This window comes from Benincasa hispida, chromosome 6 (assembly GCF_027475165.1).
Source record: "Benincasa hispida cultivar pf3 chromosome 6, pf3_genome.v1.1, whole genome shotgun sequence".
Classification (NCBI taxonomy): domain Eukaryota; kingdom Viridiplantae; phylum Streptophyta; class Magnoliopsida; order Cucurbitales; family Cucurbitaceae; genus Benincasa; species Benincasa hispida.
This window is the reverse complement of record NC_143483.1, coordinates 55,180,419-55,201,727: the sequence shown is the minus strand read 5'-3', so window position 1 is coordinate 55,201,727 and position 21,309 is coordinate 55,180,419. Positions and strand designations below refer to the sequence as shown.

The following is a 21,309-nucleotide window of genomic DNA, read 5'->3' as shown; positions in this document are numbered from 1 at the left end:
ATACTAATTTGGTTGAATCTTCTGTTGTTAACAAAGATAGGTCCAAAAACTATATGAAGCAATCTGGAAAGAATAATTATTCTAAGAAGAATGGACATCGCAAAACTGCTGGTGGGAAGATTGAAAAGAAAAAACTGATTTTCTATGTATGCAGGAAACTCGGACATAAATCCTATCAATGCAGTCAAGGGAAAGGAAGGTCAAATCAATAACCCACATCATGACCTAATCTTGTTGAACAAGATGACGTAATTGTTGTTGTTGTGGAAGTAAACTTGGTAAAAAAACAAAATTGACTGGATACTTGACATCGGAGTTTCAAGACATTTCTATTCAAACTAAGAGCTTTTCCATGACTATGAGGACATTGCTGACGGAGAATGTGTGTTCATGGGTAACTTGACCACAACGGGAGTGCTTGGAAAAGGTAAGGTTCTTTTAAAATTAACCTCTGGAAAAATTTTATCCTTAAGTAATATATTGTATGTATCTTTCTTACATTTGAACTTGCTATCTAGAAGTTTGTTGAATCGAGCTAGGCTTAAAATTGTCCTAGAAGCTGACAAGGTTTTCCTCACCAAAAATAGAGACTTTATTGGTAAGGGATATCTTGTTGATGGACTTTTTTGTATTGAATACTGTCTCTGTTTCAAATATGATGAATGCAAGTACTTCTAATTCTGCTTACATAGTTGAATCTTTTGATATGTGGCATGGTAGACTAGGTTATGTGAATATTGCATCAGTTAAGAAACTTAAGGATTTAAAACTGACTAATGCATCTGAAACACATGAAACTAGTAAATGTCCAGTTTGTGTAGAAACAAAGTTTGTCAAGAACCCTTTTAAACCTGTCACATCTAGAAGTACAGAATTACTAGAATTGATTCACTCTGATTTATTTGATTGCAAAAACACCATAAGTAGATGTGGGAAAAACTACTACATTTCTTTTGTTGATGATTTTTCTAGATGTAGTAGAATTTATCTTTTAAAGACAAAAGATGAAACTGGTAGTATGTTTCTGAAATATAAAGCAGAAGTAGAGAATAAATTAGATAAGAAGATTAAGAGGCTAAGATCAGATAGAAGTGGTGAATATAGTGATAATACAATGAAAGAATTTTGTAATCAAATGACATTATTCATAAATTTACTGCTCTTTATTCATAACAACAAAATGGTATAGTAGAACATAAAAACAGACTCTTAAAGAAATGATGAATGCTATGTTGTTAAGTTCTGGATTGTTTGATAACATGTGGGGGGAAGCTGTACTTTCTGCCTGTTTTATTCTTAACAGAGTACCTCACAAGAAACTGGATAAGACACCTTACGAACTCTAGAAGGATATGCCCCTAATCTCTCTTATCTAAGGGTGTGGGGATGTTTAGCTAAGGTTCCATATCTTGCATTCAAGATACCTATGGTAGGATCTAAAACTTTTGATTGTGTATTATTGGTTATGCTCAAAGTAGCGCTGCATATAGATTTATGTGCTTGAATGATAGATCTATGTATGAATATAAGGATGCAGAACTTTTTTAGCATGTTTTTCCTTTGTAAAAAGAGAAACAATGAAACTATTAGAACAACTAATTGTGAGAATGATTTTGTTTCTATGCCTTTCTTGTCTAATAGTATGCATGATATAGCTTCTAGTAGTATGTCTGACATTGTAGATGTTAACAACACAGATAGAGTGCCTGTTATAGAACCAAGAAGAAGTAAGAGACAAAGAATTGAGAAAAGTTTTTGCCCTAATTTTTTAACTACTTTTAGTTGAGAGGCCAAATGATATTGACTATCAGTTTGCATGTATGTACCTTATAGATAAGGATCCTAAATCTTACCTAGAAGCCTTAAGTTTTATAGACTCTAGTTTATGGAAGGAAGCTATTAAGAGTGAATTGGATTATCTAACCATGAACCAAACTTGGAACTTAGTAGATCTTCCAAAAGAAAGTAAACCTATTAAGTGAAAGTGGATTTTCAAAAGGAAAATGAGGTCAGATGGTTCAATTGAGAGATACAAGTCTAGATTGGTAGTAGTAGGGTATACACAAAAACAAGGTGTTGATTATTTTGATACGTATTCCCTTGTAACAAAAATAGCTATTATTAGGGTCTTAATTATGTTGGCTGCTATCCATGGACTTCTAATTCACGAAATGGATGTAAAAATACCATTCTTCAATGGTGATATAGAAGAAGAAATCCATATGGTACAGTCTAAAGGCTATACAATTGCCGATCAGGAAAACAAAGTATGTAAACTAAAAAAATATCTTTATGGTCTTAAACAAGCTCTTAAACAATGGTGTGATTATATGTTTGTATGTTGATGATATGCTCATCTTTGGAACAAAGATAGAGATGATACGAAATACCAAATTGTTATTATCTTCCCATTTTGAAATGAAATATTTAGGGGAAGCTAACGTAATACTTGGTGTTAAGATAATGAAAACTGAAAATGGTTTTCCTTTGTGCCAATCACACTAGATTGAAAAATTACTAAAGAAGTTTGATTGTTTTGATGATCCTTCTGCAAGAAATCCTTATGATGCTAGTATAAGTCTTAAGAAAAATAAAGGTGATGTGTATCTCAATCTGAACATGCAAAGATTATAGGTAGTATTATGTTTTTAATCAACTATACTAGACCTGATATTGTATATGTTGTTAATGGATTAAGTAGATCTACACATAATCCTGATAAGGATCATTGGAGTTCTCTTCGTCGTCTATTAAGATATCTTAATGGAACCGTGAACTATTATTTACATTTTAACAAATTTCCTGTTGTATTAGAAGGTTATTGTGATGTTAATTGAGTATCTGATAATGACGAAGTCATTTCTACAAGTGGTTATGTTTTTTTACTCTGAGGAGGAACAATATCATGGAAGTCTGCAAAATAGGTTTGCATAGCTAAATCCATTATGGAATAAAAATTTATTGCTCTAGAACTAGCAGGATAGGAGGCTGAATGACTTAGAAGCCTACAAGGGGATATACTATTGTGGGGGCATCAGTACTAGTATTTGTGCACTGTGATTCACAGGCTGCCATAGGTATTGGCAAGAATAGTGTATACAATGGTAAAAGAAGACATATTCGTCTTACATATAGAGTTGTGAAACAATTGTTAAAGGAATGAATTATTTTCTTGGATTTTATGAGGTCTGAGCAAAAATTGGCTGACCCTTTAACCAAAGGCCTAACAAGGAAAATAATTTTAGAATCATCAGTAAACATGAGGCTTAAACCCTTATAGGATTCTATAGCCTTTTATCTGGGTAGTCTATTGCGATAAACTTGATGGTCCATAGCTCTTCATTTGGATGGTCCCAGTACAGACTTGATGGAAAGAACTAAAACCTTTTAAAATTCCATAACCCTTCTTTTGGGCGGTCCTGGTATGGACTTGATGGATGAGTGTAAAATCTTCATAGCTCAGTTTTGAGTGATTTTTCTTTGACATACTTGATGAAGTAGGTCCTAGTATGGACTAAACACGAAGTCTTCATAGCTCAGTTTTGAGTGGTCTATTGAGATAGACTTGATGAAACAATTAACATGATTGTGAAGGTGTGGCTGCCTTCTATGAAAGAGTTTAAAGGTCTCTTTCTAGAGCTTTCACGATGACCCGAGGTTTATGTGTATGATCATAATAAGCACACTTTATATCGCAGAATCGAGAGAACGACTAGGAGTAAGACATGTAGGGGTTTCAACCAATGTTATTGAAAGTTCAAGAGGTAACTCACTTTCTCTAATAGAGTTGTTGCCCTATTTCACTATGCATCAATTCAAATCGTTAGATATTGATGTTTAAAGCTGATCTTCTTTATTTTCTTAGAACACTTATTTATTTTTCAATTAAACTTTTATTTTTTTACTTATTAACTTTTATGTAACAGTCATTTGTGGAGAATTGTTGGAAATTACTTTTGGGCTTAGACCCATAGGAAAAGTTAAGAGAGTGGGAAGTTTTGACCCACATGGATAGATTTAGAATTTCTTAGAAGGTATAAATATTAAGGCATTATTGATGAAAATTCAAAGTGAGTTTTTGGTGGAAGTATAACCCTTTCATTACACGCACGCATCGTCGCTGCTGCCGTTCGTCTGGTCGGACAGGCGGGTTCGAGTAACCGTGCTTGCACGAAAAAAAATTAAATTTTTATTACTTATCCTTTTATTTATAAATTAAATTTTATTACTTAATCGTCTGGACCGTCAGTTGGAGATTTTATCTGTTGAGTTTGTCTATTAATTTCCGTCCGTTACCAGTTTTGGGTATATGCCCTAGTTTATTGTATTCATGTGTTTATTGTACTCACATGTTTCTTTTCCTCACTTAAATTCAACATTGTGATACTCTACTAGGAGTTTTAGTCCAAGTGGGAGTTTGTTGGATTTTATGTCTTAAAACTCGTAGTTTGTAAATTGATAAACATATTCTGTTTTATTTTTCGATAAAATTGTTATTGAAATTGTAATCTTGAATCCAATAAACTAAGGTCCTGAGGCTATTTAATGTAGGCTTAAACTTTATGTGATGACATAAAACATGAATCAAGTTCAATTATATAGCCTAAAATGGTCTATAGTATAGAGATAAGGTTGGGTGCCTTGTTCTGGAGACACTATGGATGCGACCCACTTTATAATTAGTACAAACGATGTGATCCTGAATCGTTCATATAGAGATATGTGAGTGGGGGCATCCTATGCAATGAGTTTGTATAAGACTGGACCACGACTTAGTCACTTTTACTTTATAACACCGTTTACTGTATAAAACTGGTATAAGACTGGACCACGACTTAGTCACTTTTACTTTATAACACCGTTTACTGTATAAAACTGACTTATTCGAATTTGATGACCTAGGTAACTCAATCTCAATCCTGAGCTAACTATAAACTTCTGTTTATTCGGGATTATCCTTAGATCTGCATGGGTGAGAGCAGCTCAACAGCTTGGCTCAATAAGCCTCCCATTTCAGGGGTAAGACCGGGTAAATAGCTGAGAACATAGGGTACAAGACAGACTTCACTCCTACTTGTCTCTAGTGGTAGTAGATAGGTTGTTCCCTTAAGTGCTGACTTCGGAATAAGAACAAGGGGCTCCACCCTCTCACCAGGCTGAGAGAAACTGGATTTGTTGGTTGGACCACAAATCAATTGTTCTTTAGAGGTTCAGTGGGACTGAAGGAACAAAAAGTGTTCTCGAGGGTAAAACAGTATTTTAACCCATCCAAGACCACGAAAAACTTGTGAAAAATTGACTTACTGATTATGGTTATATCAGATGGATAGAAATATATCTACAGTGAGAGGAGTGCAACTATGAGATTTTAGTGGAATGACCCGTTAGTTAACAAATGTTGATTAATTAGGTTAAAGAGTTTTACCGGTTAATCTCTGATTGTTAGAGCCCATGATCTATAGGTCCATTAGGTCCCCCTGCTAGCTCATATGGATTAAACTTAGAACACTATATTGGATTAATTTGAATTGTTCAAATTAGAAAAAAGGGATTAAAGCCGACAAGTATATGCAATATCGCTATCGGTATTTTGTATGGTGCTCTATATTCAAATGTGATTTGAATTTTAAAAATATGAATACGGATTCATGTTCCGGAGGTCAAAATTAGTCAAAGGGTCAAAACTGTAAAAAGTCAAATGGTTGACTTTTTCACTATGGAAAGTCAAAGTTTGACTTTGACCAAATGGAAAAAGAACATTTTTCCCTTGACTAAAGTTAGTGGGATTATCCAACATTTATTGGATAATCCCACTAACTTAAGTGGACTATGTGTAAACATTATAGAATGATACATAGCCCACTTTGGTTTAGTGCTTTGTGAGGTGTTGATTTTTGGTGAGTTTTTACATGCATTAGATGCATGTAATTGTTTTATAAAAAGGAAGTTTTATAAAACATATTTTTTCTTCTTTTCTCCTTTAAGAAAGCTGAATTTTTATAATTTTGGTTTCCAAAATTCTCACCTAAAATTCCCTTTTTCTCACATTAACCTTGAACCACTATTTCTTCCCCTTTTCATTCCTTCATTCACCGGGTCCCATAACCCGGTTCTGAGTCCAGAGAATAGTGGGTAAACTCTAGTGGTGTTTCAAAAGAGTTCGGATCGAGATTCAGCGAGAAAAAGCGTTTTTCGAGAGCTATAAAGGTTGTATTATATCCCTTTTAATTTACTATTTTTCCTATATTTGCATGTTATTTTCCTTTTAATTAGAAGCAATTAGAGTGTAATTAGATCCTTATTCTGCTGTGTCTCGTGTTTTATCAAACGGACCTTTCAATTTCTGCCCTTTCCTTTCCATCCGTTGGTGTCCTCCTCTCCTCTACTATATAATACATTCAGATCTGTGAGAGAGAACATATAACTAAATTTTATTCTTCTTTCTCAATTTGATTTATACTGTTCTGAGCAACCTTCTCATCGGTTCTAGTCCTTTTTCTGGTGGAGGCTGCATTAAACTTAAGGAGCAACCGACATAAGTGATTAGCACCAAGGTCGCGTTGTATTTGCTTTCAAGGCAGTGGTTCTTCTACAACACAACAAATTTCGTGACATCTGAATCAACATGGTGTGGCTAGAATCTTTACAAAAGATGAACTTGAAGCAAACACGAGTCGGATTGCGAGAACACAGTAAGCACAATATTATCTTTCACTCAAATATTATTTTATTCAAGATCTTTTGTTTTTAAATTTTTGTTTAATATAAGCTTTCGTGTGCATCCAATGTAGTGGTTATATTCCTCCCGAGTATGTGAGGAAAGGTCTTTATTCCACAAAATCAGATGTATTTAGTTCCAGAGTCTTCTTTTTCAAATCATAAGTGCAAGAAGACTTCCAAGCTGTATGGAGTGCATGGACATTTGAATCTTCTAGATTATGTAAGTCTCTCATACTTTATATACATATAAGTTGGTCTTCTCATAATCAATCATATATTTTCATCGTAATTAATTGAAGTTAAATAATTGTCATAGTTTATAGTGAAACTTAATCAATTATAGTTCTTTTAATTATTTTAAATTAATTATTAGACACATTTAACATTAAAGACTAAATGAGCATTTAGTGAAAAATCGATGTATTAAAAGTATAAATCTTGAACCTAGGGATCAAATTGAAATGAAATTTAAATCTCAAGTGTAAAATTGTAACATTTTAAAACATAAAAACTAAATGAAAACTAGACAAAAACTTAGAGATCAAAAAGGTAATTTTTTCTTAAATTTACCATTGTTATCCAATCAACTGAAACACTGTCAAAGATTGGTTTGAATGAATTTTTCTAGTAATAGCTTCATATATCTGATCTGTAACATCTCACATTTATTTATTTAATAATAATGTAATTTTTAGTAATTTTATTAGTTGGAAATTCAGTAATTGTCCTTAGTTGGAGGACATGTTTGGAATTTTAGATTTGAAGTGTGAGAATTTAAGTTTTGGTGAAAATTATTCAAAATTATTCAATTTTGAAATTCAAGTTAAAAATTAATGACATAAATTAATTTTCTTTGGAAAAGGAAATGAATTAAATAGTATAAAGTGGAATAAGGAAATGATTTAATTATAATTATACTATTTTCCTTTATTATTATTATTATTATTTTAAAAAAATAAAAAGAAAACCCATCGCCATCTCCCTCATGCATCTCCTCTCGCACGAGCCCTCCTTCACTGCCTCATCAGACCCACCGTCGCGTCGCCTCCCTTCACAGCTAGATCCATCGCACCTCCCTCGTTGCCCAGATCCGCCACCGCGCCTCTCTCACTACCATTCCGAACGACCGTCGCGCCGCCTCCTCTCACTGCCATTCCGAACGACGCGCCGCCTCCCTTCACTGCTCAGAATCTGAACTCGCCGCTGCTCGTCAGCCGGTTTCTCCACCGCCTTATTTAATTAGTCACCTTATTTAATTTCAGATTTGAACTTGGGAAATCACAGCAGCGACTGTCCAGCGGACTCAAGATCGTTCGGCAAGAGTGTTGGTAAGAGTTTTGGTCCTTATTGTTGGTTCGATTACTGAGTTAAGTTTGACTTAACCCTTGTATCTTTAAGGTTCCAAGTCATCGTTCATTGGGAGTTAAAATATGTTAGTAGGAGTTTTTTTGGAGTCGAAATCTTGGGAGTGGTTGTTGATCAAGTTATTTGGGTAAGCTTTTGGGTATTGTGGTTTTGAATATGAGATTTCACAATTATTGTTGCACTGAAAAATTTAATGGTTGTATTCGTATGTTAGGGTCGTTACTTCAAACTACGGTCATCGTTTGGTTGTCTGAGTTTATCTGTGGAATTTCGATTAAAGTAAGTAATCTTACTATTGGAACTGCCCACGGGCCAGGCTTTAGTTATATGCTAGCATGATGAGTGTATGTTATGGTAAATGTTAGCATGTTGAATGATAGTATGATCTGAACCAAAGTATATTCTGGCACGAGATCTAAATTGTTTAAATATACACATAGATACTTGAATATTAGTATGGGGTGGTATGTGTTTCCATATGATTGTATTTGATCTGATGATGTTGAGGCATACATGAATGTTGTAGAACTACGATATTAATGCATACTTGAATGTTGTAGAACATGCTATTGAGGTATATGTATATGTGGTAGAGCCATGGTATCGAGAATTATATGTATGTCATAGATTCGTACAGTGGTGATTTTGATGTTGAGATCGTGTGACTGTCCTTACTGATTAGTTAGATGTCCCTTTAGATTTGATGTTTCCTTCGGGATTCACCAGTTTGTGATTCCTTCGGGATTCACCAGTTTGTGATTCCTTCGGGATTCACCAGTTTGTGTCTCCTTCGGGATTCACCAGAGGTAGGGGGCATGCTTAACTATAGTAGGATAGGACTCAGTCTCCTTCTTATTTCATGTGTATATGTGCCATAGGTGAGTATCTAGAGGACATAGATGCCCAGCCTAGCCCCAGTAGTGGGGTTACTTACTGAGTATTTTATACTCATCCTTTCTTACGTTGTTGTTTCAGGTAAGAGTAAAGATGCACTGGCGATGGACAAGCGAAATTCGTGATCGAGCCATTGAGACTAGTTTTCACGCTTCCACATAAAGAGATTTAAAGTTATTTTCATATTTTCCTTAATGTTAGTTTTGATGTTCGAACTTGTTAGTAAGAATTGTTTTTTTTTTTCATATTTATTTATTAACCTTTATGATTTATGGGTACCCTAATTTTGTTTTTGACATTTGCATTTAATAAAGGGCTTTTGAACTTCCGTATCTATTTAGCATTTATTTCAACATAAAGAAGTGTCATTTTAAGTGTCATGCATGCATGTATTTTAGTAACGGCCTAACATAAATCCTAGGGGGTCGGGTCATTACATGATCTCTATTCATTTTTCTCAAACACAAATGATACTCAATGAAATATATCATTGAATATATGTTTGTTGGAATATCTTGAATTTGTTTTTTGCGTTCCAAATGACTAAGCACGGGAGTCTCGCATTATATATTATTTACGTTTTATGCCTAGGGTATAGAGAGGTGTCATGTACAAACCCTCTAACCGTACTGGTACTTCTACGTTTGTATTATCTGTTTTTCTCCTCTAATTATAAAATTGTTATCTTATTCTGTCCGTAGCCATAGACAATATACTGTTAGCAAACCCACATAGATCTATTTGTTGATTTCTTGTTGTTCTTTATTTTTATTTGTCGATTCTGTTTCTGTCATAACACTTTTAACTTTGAAGAACCCTTTATTATATTTAGGCATATAAGCCATGGAAAGAGGGCAGAGGGATGGAATTTATGGATCCATCACTTGATTCTGATTCAACTTGCAAACATACAAGATGCATGCAAATAGCTTTACTTTGTGTCCAAGAAAATGCAGATGATAGGCCATCCATGTTGGAAATTAATTCAATGCTTAAGAGTACAACTTCATATATTAAATCGCCACAAAGACCTGCTTTTTTTTACAAAAGAAATTCAAAATGAAATTGATCATACCCTTAGCATTCAACAACAAGCCAACTCCATTTGAACTCCATCAGTTACCGACGTTGTGGCTCAACGATGACGTATAGTATGTAGAGAAATTATTGTAAGAGACTGCCACAATATAGTTAATACCATTGTTACATAAAGTATTAAAGTATTTGGATCTATATCCAAAAATTATTAAGAGACATTACAGATTTGCCACATTTTAGCAATCTAGCTCGTTTGATAATTTTTATATTTGATTTGGTTTCATCATCTTTTGAATTGATAATGTCTATATAATATACGAAGATGGGATTTTTTTTTATTGTGTAAGTGGGTGCTTTGTATAAATGTGAATCGTATTTAAGAAATACGACATTGGGTAAATGAAGATATGGGTTTGCTGTTTTTTAAGTTAGAAAAAGTGGTGTTGAAGATTCAAATGTTTAATATGTGGTCAAAGTAATATACTTGACCAATTGTCTTAGATTGGTTGTTAAGAGGTTTTTTTTTTTAATTATTATTATTATTATCTACTTAAGGAGAATTTTTAATTTTTAAAAAATATACTTTGGATCGACATTTAAAAACAAATATCTACTTCAATTATTTTTAAAAAAATAAACGAGTCAGACATAATTTTTTAAAATAAAAAGTTTGAAGTGAACTTTTTGAGGATAATATTTTTGTTTCTACAAATACAATAATAATTTTGTTTCTGCAAATACTTTTTTCCTACATGTGTTTGGTCTATTAAATATTTCTTAACATTCAAAACTTATTAATAAGCAGAAAATTAAGACACTGTTGTGCAACTATTGGGTTTTTATTTTTGTTTTTTTTTTTAAAATTAAGCATATTTCATCGTTTTTATTTTTCTTAAGTAAAAGAGTGGATCAATTTTTAACTAAATTCCAAAACCTAAGATGAAGTTTCTAAAACTTGGTTTAGTTAAGTTTTTTAAAATATTGGTAGAAAGTTGAAAACAAAATAAAAAACTTAGAGGTGGAATGAGTGTTTAATGCTTAATTTTGAAAAACCAAAAACCAAAGGGTTACTAAATTATGGGGTCTAGGTATTTAGTATCTCGTTAAACACAAAATTCAATTTTATATTCAATAGGTCCTTCAATTTTAAGAAAATATAAATTGTATATGTTGAGAACCTATAAGATACAAAACAAAAAGCTTAAAGATCTATTAGATACTTTTTACATACTCTAATTTCTATTAAATATCGTTAGTTAATAAGAACTATTCTTATTTTTTTTATTATCATTCAAACACTCTCGATGGACGATAAATATTAAAAAAAAATGTGAATAATGGAGATTCAAACCTCGAAACTCATGTTTGATATGATAAATGAAATCGAAAAACTTCCAAATTTGCAGAGAAACAGAATAAGAGCTCTAAATAGAAAAAGGCACATTCAAAAAGACATTTTGGAGCTGTCAATGTCTTGGCAATCTCTGGACTTTCATGGCTTTCAATGGCTTTCATTTTCCTCATTTTTTCCCTTATTTTCACAAAAATTTTAAATTTTCCTATAAAAACGAGAATTTTGAAGAAGCTAATTGCAACATTTCTTGTTCTAAAGCATTTATCCTCTTTGTTCCTTTTACTTTTATACCATCTTTCTCTTTAAAAGAGAGAGGGAGAGAGAGAGAAAGAGAGAGAAATTGTTTTCTTATTTTTATTGGGTTTTGGTGTCATAAACATGGATGATATTTCATTAGAAGATGTAAGAAATGAGAATGTTGAGCTGGTAAGTCAATTAAACACAAACTCGTTTCATAACTATTTGATTTTTTGTTTATAATTTTTTAAAATTAAACATATGCAATAAAAACTTAAAAAAAGTCACGTGTTTCTAAGATCCTGTTGGTCCGTTGGACAACCATCTAGCTTTTTAACTTCTTTTCCATGGTTTTCATCCTTCATAACTAAACACTTAAATTCTTATTCCAAAAAACAAAAAATAGCTTATGAGAACTAGTTTTTTAGTTTTCAATTTTTTTTTTAAATACTTATTAAAAAGTAGATAACGAAACAAATAAATCAATAAGTGTAAGTAGTATTTATAAGTTTAATTTTTAAAGAATAAAAACAAAAAATCAAATAGTTGTCCAACATGGCTTAGAAAACTTATTTTTGTTTTTTAAATTTGACTAAGAAATCGAACATTTTTTTAAGGAAACTAAAAACTATAGTAAAGAATAAGAGATGCTTGAAACTAAAAATGAAATTGTTATCATACACGGGTTTAGTGTTTGATTTTTTTTTTTTCTTTTTTTTGTAGGAGAGGATTCCAATTGAGGAGGTATTTGAGCAACTGAAATGCAATAGAAAGGGTTTATCATCTGAGGAAGGAGAAAAGAGACTTCAAATCTTTGGCCCTAACAAACTTGAAGAGAAAAAAGAGAGCAAATTCCTCAAGTTTTTAGGCTTCATGTGGAATCCCCTCTCATGGGTCATGGAATCTGCTGCTATCATGGCTATCGTCTTGGCCAATGGAGGGGTACTCTTTTCTCTCTCTTTTTCCCTCCTTTCCTAAGTAGCACCAATAAGTACATTCCAGACTTGGACACTGTGACACGCCATTTTCTAAACCTAAGATACAAACAAAATGTTGTACAGAAGAAAATTATTAGTATGTTTCATTGTACATAATTATTTGTCACTATTTACTATGCTTAGCAATGGTTCGATGTTCGATGTCTAACAAATGTTGGACTTGTAGTTATATTTTCTTTAAATGATGGGTGTCTAACTCTATGTAGACATGTGTTCTATTATGCTCGTACGTGTAGAGTAGTTGTCCCTCAGACATGTTACTCAAACTTAAGTGTTTGTACTTCTTAACTTCCTTTTTCGTGTTGGTATATTGACCTGATGTGTTTGAATAATGCAGGGAAAGCCTCCGGATTGGCAAGATTTTGTTGGAATAATGGTGCTGCTCATTATCAACTCCACCATCAGTTTTATTGAAGAGAACAATGCAGGAAATGCAGCTGCGGCTCTAATGGCAGGGCTTGCTCCCAAAACCAAGGTATGTGTTTCCCTTTTCTTTGGCCATTTCTTCCCATTATATATATATATATATATATATGGTGAGATGGACTGACTTCCATGGAGATTTATAGGTTTTAAGAGATGGAAAATGGAGTGAGGAAGAGACAGCTATTTTAGTACCGGGAGATTTGATCAGTATCAAGTTGGGAGATATTGTCCCTGCTGATGCAAGACTCTTGGAAGGGGATCCTCTTAAGATTGATCAATCTGCTCTCACCGGCGAATCCTTAACGGTTACAAAGAATCCGGGTGACAAGGTCTTCTCTGGCTCGACTTGCAAACAAGGAGAAATTGAGGCTATTGTTATTGCCACCGGTGTCCACACCTTATTTGGCAAGGCAGCTCATCTTGTTGATAGCACTAACCAAGTTGGTCATTTCCAAAAGGTGAAGATGTGATATATTTTTGGGTAATTACAATGGATAGCACTTTTAGGGCCAATAATTAAGTGTTTAGCAATATTCATAAAGATTTGCAAATATAGCAAAATCTATTAGTGATAAAATCTATCACTAGTAGACTTCGAGAGCGGGATCTAAATTTTGCAATATCTGCAGATTTTGTTTGCATTGTGCTATATCGACTAATACTTGGACGTGATTCCTATATTTGCAACTGTCCCTATATTTTTTAATTTATTTTTCCTCAATTCTATAACCAACCTAATGTTATCTTTTAGACATTTTTGGGAAACTAACATTGATGATTTGTTTGTTTAATCAATCAGGTGCTAACAGCCATTGGTAACTTCTGCATTTGCTCCATTGCTATAGGAATGCTCATTGAGATCCTAGTGATGTACCCAATCCAAAATAGGGCATACAGAGAGGGCATTGATAACTTGTTGGTTCTTCTCATTGGTGGCATTCCTATCGCCATGCCAACGGTGTTGTCAGTGACCATGGCTATCGGTTCTCACCGTCTAGCTGAGCAAGGTGCTATTACCAAAAGAATGACAGCCATTGAAGAAATGGCATGAATGGATGTACTTTGCAGTGACAAGACTGGGACTCTCACCCTCAACAAGCTGACAGTGGACAACTATAGTTTTCGAGATAAACTTTTGTTGCTCGTTCGAAAAAGTTTTTGATCATAGGCAATGCACACAGGTATTTTCAAAGAATACTGATTCAGTTATGCCACAAGTGAGAGTAACATTCTGATTGAGGTATGCTTGACTACTGGAGAAAATATTTCATTATTGTCAATACCTTGCCTTTGTATGAATCCCACTACTAATTTAGCCTTAAATCTTGGCTCTTGAACCTTAGGTATGCCCTTTTTGAATTTGTAAATCCATTTGGATGCAATAGGTTTGCATCCTTTTGGAAGTGGTTCTAGAGTCCAAGTTTTATTTGGCTTTAGTGACTCTTATCTCCTCATTCATAGCTTCAACTCATCTTCTAGCATTAGAGCTGCTCACAGCCTCTTCAAAATATGATGGTTTTGATTCATTCACACTATTAGAGATATTTGGGGCAAGGTTAATGTAGTCTGCCTCATATCTGGTTGGTGGCACAATGACCCTCCTTTATCTATCTCTAACCAAAGAGTAATCTCTTAAATCTTGTTGTTCAGTTTCAGTTCCTTCAATCAACCCTTCTTCTTGATCAGGAGATCCATCGCCATTATTCTCCAATCATGAGGTGAATGGTTCAGGGTTTGCTTTGAGGATCTGCTCCACCTCAATTTTATCTGTAGGTTCTTGAGGTGATTCAGTAGTGATATGTTGCATAAACATTTCTTCCTCATGAAAAATGACATCCCTACTGTTCACACATCTCTTTTTCAGTTGGGTGCCAGAGTCTAAAACCCCTTACACCTTTTGTAAAACCTACAAACATGCACTTCACTGCTCTTGCTGTTAACTTCCCCTTATTCTAATGAACATACCCAACAGGTTAGGTGGATGCTTGGACCATTTTTCTTCGGAGGTGAGAAATTCTAGAGAGATATGTGGGCATCTATATAGTGTATAGACAGTATAGGAGGTTGCTTCAGGTCAAAATTTCTCAGGTAGAATAGCATCTGACAATAGACTTCTTACTCTTTCAAGAATTGTTCTCTTCAGCCTTTCTAAAACCCCATTTTGTTGAGGTGTATACCTCACTGTTCTGTGTCTCACAATCCCATTCTCCCACAGAATTGGTTAAAATTTTCTCCACAAAACTCAAGACCATTGTCAGTCCTCAAACATTTAATTTGTCTATTTTGTTTTTCAATCATCATTTTCCACTCTGTAAATTTCTCAAAAACAGAATCTTTAGTTTTAAGAAAGAAGATCCGACTTTTCCTAGAGTAGTCATCAATAAAGGTTAGGAAGTACCTGGATCCACTAAGTGATGGTGATGGAGAGGGACCCCATAGGTCTGAGTGTATATAGTCTAAAATACCTTTTGTTTTGTGTTGAGCTTTGGTGAAGCTCTGTCTATTGGCCTTTCTAACTATACAATGTTCACAGAAAGCCATATCTTCATCAGCTCCCTTTGGAAGAATTCCTTGCTTAGCAAGTACTTGTAAACCCTTGACACTAACATGGGCTAATCTTTTGTATCATAAGTCTCCTTGTGAAATTGATTTAAACCCTTGACACTAACATGGGCTAATCTTTTGTATCATAAGTCTCCTTTTGAAATTGATTTATGAGAAACTATCAGGGCATTCATCACATTCTGCACATTTTGGACAACATACACACCATTCACTTTTTCTCCTTTTAAGACCAGTTTGGAATCTTTCCAAACCTCACAATGACCTTCTCTATCTCTGTATTCACACTCTATGAGTCAAGCATTCCTAAAGAGATTAAATTCCTCTTTAGTTTAGGTACATGTCTGACATTTCTTAGCAACTTTACTGATTCATCTTTAAGTTTAAGGGAGACAGATCTAATGTCAATGATAGGACAGACATTTTTGTTGCTCATATAGACTGGTCCTCCATCTACTGTCTTATAGGTATTAAACCACTCCATATTGGGTGTCATACGGAAAGAGTAGCCTGAATCCAACACCCAATCACGATCTTTAGCTGGATTCTCAAGGACAGCAGCTTTGCTGGAGGTTGAAAGAGCATCAGAGTAAAACAGTGAGTCTTCTCCAACTGATGCTTCAGGAGCAAGGGTTTCTGACATCTGATTTTTTTACTTTTGGTTCTTCTGTTCATTTTTTCACTTGAGGGTTCGACAATCTTTGATTAGATGCCCTTTCTTTTTACAGTATTTGCATCTAATCTTGGATTTGTCCTTATTTTCTTCTGATAGCTGTTGTTTTTCTTTATTCTTCCACTGCTTGTTTTTGCCTTTGACAAAGAGACCTTCCGCATTCTGTGATTCTTGTTTACCATTTTGTAGTTCTATTTCTCTGGTTTTAAGAGCAGAAATGATAGCATCTACTGATATGGATTCTCTACCATATTATAATGCATTTTTTACATATTTATATGTCTCTAGAAGAGAATTTAACAAAACAAAAGCTTCTTATCAGCACCGATTAGTTCACCATGATTTTTAAATTCAGTGGATATCTTTCTAAAGTCATCAAGATTTTCATTTAATGTTTTTGAAGGATTCATCTTGAATGTGAAAAAACCTTTCCCTCAAGAACGTCTTGTTAGGAAGGTCTACTTTTGCATATAACTCATTCAGCTTATTCCACAAGTTATATGCAGTATCTTGATTCACCACTTGTCTTAGAACATTGTCACTTCGATTAAGGACAATAGTGTCATAGGCTGTTAGCTCGATGGTTTCTAATTCATCTTCTATAAGTTCTTTTGGTAACTTTGAAGGATCTTGAATTGCTTTATGTGCTTTCTACTGTCGAAGAATTGCTTTTACCTTTGTTTTCCACAAATTGAAATCTCTTTTGCCATCAAATTTTTCAACTTCATACCTTGTGAATGCCATTGACTGATATTAATTCTTGAAGATTTGCTTTCTTTGAAGTTTCTTGAAGTTATTGCCTTCTTTTTGCCGGCTCTGATACCAATCTGTTGGGCTTTGGAGAGTCCAAATGAGGCCCACGATAGAGTTTGGATCTGAAGTTGCAATCTTCACATAGGAAGTGTGGTCTGAAATGAGCCACGTAGTTTAAGGAAGTACTCAGAAGGAAGCTTCCTCAACTTTTCCTTGGTCAGTGGGGGCATGCAAAGAACAAAAAAGGTTTTCTGAAGAACTTGTCTTCTCACTCTCGATTCCTCTCAGCTTCTTCTTGGTTTGTTCCTGAAATTTCTCTGATCCGTAGTACGTGCGGTTGTGAAATTTATTTTGAGAAAATGATGTATATATGAACAGAGAAGTAGAAGAAGATGGAGATAAAAGAAAATGGCAAGCAGATGTACGTAGTTCGGCAAGCTACCTACATCCATGGGAAAAGAAGATTTCTTTTAATTTCTTAGAGGAGTTACATAGATAAGTCTCTAACTCAGTCTCTTACATTTCTCACTGATTATCATCCTTTATATAGAGTAGAATGTTACATGTAAAGTGAGTTGTGGGTGTAGATGTTGTTTTCACACTAGTTCTGTTACAGACTTTACAATAATAATAAATTATAATCAGAGTGCTAAAGGAATAGATTTAAAGATCTTATTACCATTGGTATGATCTGCAGTTTTACCTTATAAACTAAATTAACTTTCACTTTTCAATCAATGAAATTTGATTAAAGTTTTTATGTAATCTCTATGTTTAAAAGATATTATTCTCTAACTGACACGATTTTACTTTCTTTATACAAAAAATGCTAACTTCGTAATAATTTTTTATTCTCATTGCTTTTGTGACAATATTACTAGTCTTTTTATTCCTCTTGAGTGGCTGTTTGGATTGAGGAAAATGGGATGGGAATAAGGGTGAAAATGGGTAAAGGATACATCCCCTTGTTTGGTACAAATTTTGAAGCTTTAGGCATGGGAATAGTTATTCATTGATCCAAAATTGTGGATTTTCTTGATGTTCACTCTTATATTATTAAAATTATTTGAAATATGAATATTAAATTTATAATTTAGAAAATTATATTCAATTTTTAAATTATAATATTTAAATTTAACTATTCCATATTAATTAATTATATAATACACAAAAAAAAACGATGCATTAATACTATTAATTCGTTAATAAATTATAATTCATTTTTTTTATCACAAGATATTATATTTATTTTTTCAAACCAATTTTGATTGTTTTATAAATTAATACATTATAATTATATAAATTCATCAAACTAATACATTAAGTAGCTTTAATTATAAGTTACTCATTTTACAAATACTTTATTAATATTATTATTTGGTAGTTAAATAATTAATTTTGTTCAAAATTTTGAATTGAATTTATTGGTTATCAATTAATCTATCAAAATTTTATAAAGGCGTCCATAATTAGTTTTATAAATTAAATACAAAGTTAATTTGTTATCTCTTAATTTCTGGGCATCTTTAAAATCTAGAACCAAACGGTCCATGAAAGTTGAGAACCCCAAACTAGGTTGGAAAATTAAATTTTCAATACTACTAGTATATACCATTCTTTTTTCTTTTTTCTTTTTTCTTTTTTCTTTTTTTTTTTTTTTTTTTAAGATACGATATGTATGAAATATCTATGCATATTAAAAAAGAAAAAAAAAACTCTTTCAAAGAATATGTAAAAGATGCTTCCAATTTGAAACAAGAAAAGAGAAATTGTGGCTTCTGATGTCTTCTATATCTTTACCACCAAAAGAAAGCATTCATAATGGCCAACTCTAAAACCTCCTTGGAAGATTTGATGATGCATTGAAAATTGTTTCATTTCTTATAAAAGTTATAATCAATGAAATTAGAATTAAAATCAATAATAAAGTGTTACATGCAAACCTTAGGCTTTAATCAATTTTTAAAAGTGTATTAAAATTTGATTGAGATATACCTAAGATCACATTTCTAATAAGATTAGAAATCTAAGTTTAATCATTAAAATCGGTTTAATAGGATTAAATTGATTCTAATAAAAGATTAAATATGTAACAAATGTATCTATAATGCTTTTGGCTAAGGTTGGTTCTGGCTAGGCTGGGGTACCTAAGTCGATGGAAACGTCACACCCCTACCTGGGAACCTACCTGGAAATATGAATTAGATAGATTTGTTACATGCATGCAAATTTGATGAAAGTCTGTTAAAGAGTTAATAATACTTGAATCAAAGTTGTTTAATCATCAAAAGCAAGTATTGTTTTTTAGCAAATTAAACAAATCACTTAGTTAAAATCAGTAACCGAATTTTCTAAGTTAATAAATTCTAGGTAGAACATTCAATGGGAGATAAATAGGGTATATGATACTTCACTTTAACCTCTAAATGTTTCTCCCTAAAAGTTCACACTATGAGATCTATCCTCAGCCTCAAGGCACCATGGGAGTGTCCTCCTACGAGTGGAATTTGGGTAAGTCAATACTAAGATGAATGGAGAGAATGTTCATAGTAAGTGGGAGCGGGACGTGTGACAACATATCCTTCGATCTCTCTCATTAGGTTGGATAAAGTTTTTGTGCATCACCTCTTGGCATGTGGGTGTCCCCCAAATGGATGACAGTTTTGCACAACTATTTATTTGAGTTTCAGAAATGGATAGGGTTGCTTTAGTCTCTTGTCCTAATCGGCTTTCCCCTATAGTTGGCTCATTAGGCCAGGACTCTAGGACCTAAAATGAGGAGTTACACTTACGCAGAATTGTTAAGGATGTTAACAAATTATGAGCCGAACAATGGTGACTATTAGATTCAGTTACAAGGAGTTGTTTTTGTTTAATGGTTAAGAATGTCTCATTTTAGTGAAAGGGCACTTGATCACCCTACAATGACTTTTGTCCTGCCTAACTGAAACATCATTATAAAATAGATGTCACTTAGGGTACACTAGACTATTTTGCTAAAACTTGATTGGTTTTCTAAAAGTGGTTTAATGCAAGTAGACTTAATTAAGTTTGTTCATCTTTCAGCAATTTAAATATGCTACCGCGACATTAAGTTTACTTGCCACCAATAAACTGATTGACAAAAATTACGCTAGTTCGAAAAACACCATTAACACGATATTGATCATCGATGATCTTAGGTTTGTCCTTATGGAGAAGTGTCCTCTTATTCCACCTCCTACTGCTGCTCGAACCATTTGAGACACATATGAACGATGGACACGGTCGAACGAGAAGGCCCGAGCGTACATCTTGGCCAGCCTTAACGAAGTTTTGGCTAAGAAGCATGAGCCCATGGTCATTGCATGTGAGATCATGGAGTCCCTGCAAGGGATGTTCGGACAATTATCCACACAGCTTAAGCACGACGCTCTTAAGTACATCTTCAATTCACGGATGAAAGAGGGGTTATCTATTCGGGAACATGTTCTCAATATGGTGGTCCACTTCAATGTGGCGGAAATGAATAGGTCGAGCATCGATGAGGCCAGTCAGATTAGCATTATTCTAGAATCCTTGTTAGAAAGCTTCCTTCATTTCGTTAGCAATACTGTTCTGAACAGGGTTGACTACAACCTTACAACTCTAATCAATAAGTTGTAGACTTTCAAATCTTTGCTGAAAAGCAAGGAAAAGAAGCGTGAAACAAATGTTGCTTCATTATCTAAAAAGTTCCACAAAGGTTCGACCTCTAGAACTAAGTCTGTATCGTTTTCCTTTGACACTAAAAAGTGGAAAAAGAAGAAGGGTGGCAAGGAGAAGGCGCCTGTTAACCCCACAATCTGCTGCTCCAAGGGTTAGGCAACCAGTGAGGGTTGACAAGGCAAAGTGTTTCCATTGCAACCAAGACGGGCATTGGAAGCAAAACTGCCCCAAATATTTGGCAGAAAAGAGAAGTCCAAACAAGGTAAATGTGATTTATTAGTTTTGGAGACTTGTTTAGTGGAGAATGATGATTTTGCCTGGATTATTGACTCTAGGGCCACTAACCATGCTTGTTCTTCATTTTAGGGAATTAGTTCCTTACGACAACTTGGTGCTGGTGAGATGATGACGTGAGTTAGAACCGGACACGTCGTTTCAGCTGTGGCAGTGGGAGGTCTACGGTTAACGTTACATAACAAATTTCTCATTCTGAATGATGTATTTGTAGTTCCCGATTTAAAGAGGAACTTAGTTTCCGTAAAGTGTTTGCTAGGATGTAAATATCAACTACATTTTTCTTTTAATAAAGTGTTTATTACTAA

At 33.7% G+C, this 21,309-nt stretch overlaps 1 long non-coding RNA gene and 1 pseudogene across 1 annotated transcript; both read left to right on the top strand.

Annotated features, from left to right (window-relative positions):
• The first annotated feature begins 11,749 nt into the window (after nucleotides 1–11,749).
• LOC120079295 (plasma membrane ATPase 4-like) lies at nucleotides 11,750–14,194 on the top strand (annotated as a pseudogene).
• Nucleotides 14,195–17,293: 3,099 nt separating this feature from the next.
• On the top strand, nucleotides 17,294–21,309 carry LOC150035777 (uncharacterized). The gene is made up of 2 exons (XR_016530140.1): nucleotides 17,294–20,969; nucleotides 21,074–21,309. It is a non-coding gene; the product is annotated as an uncharacterized LOC150035777 (long non-coding RNA).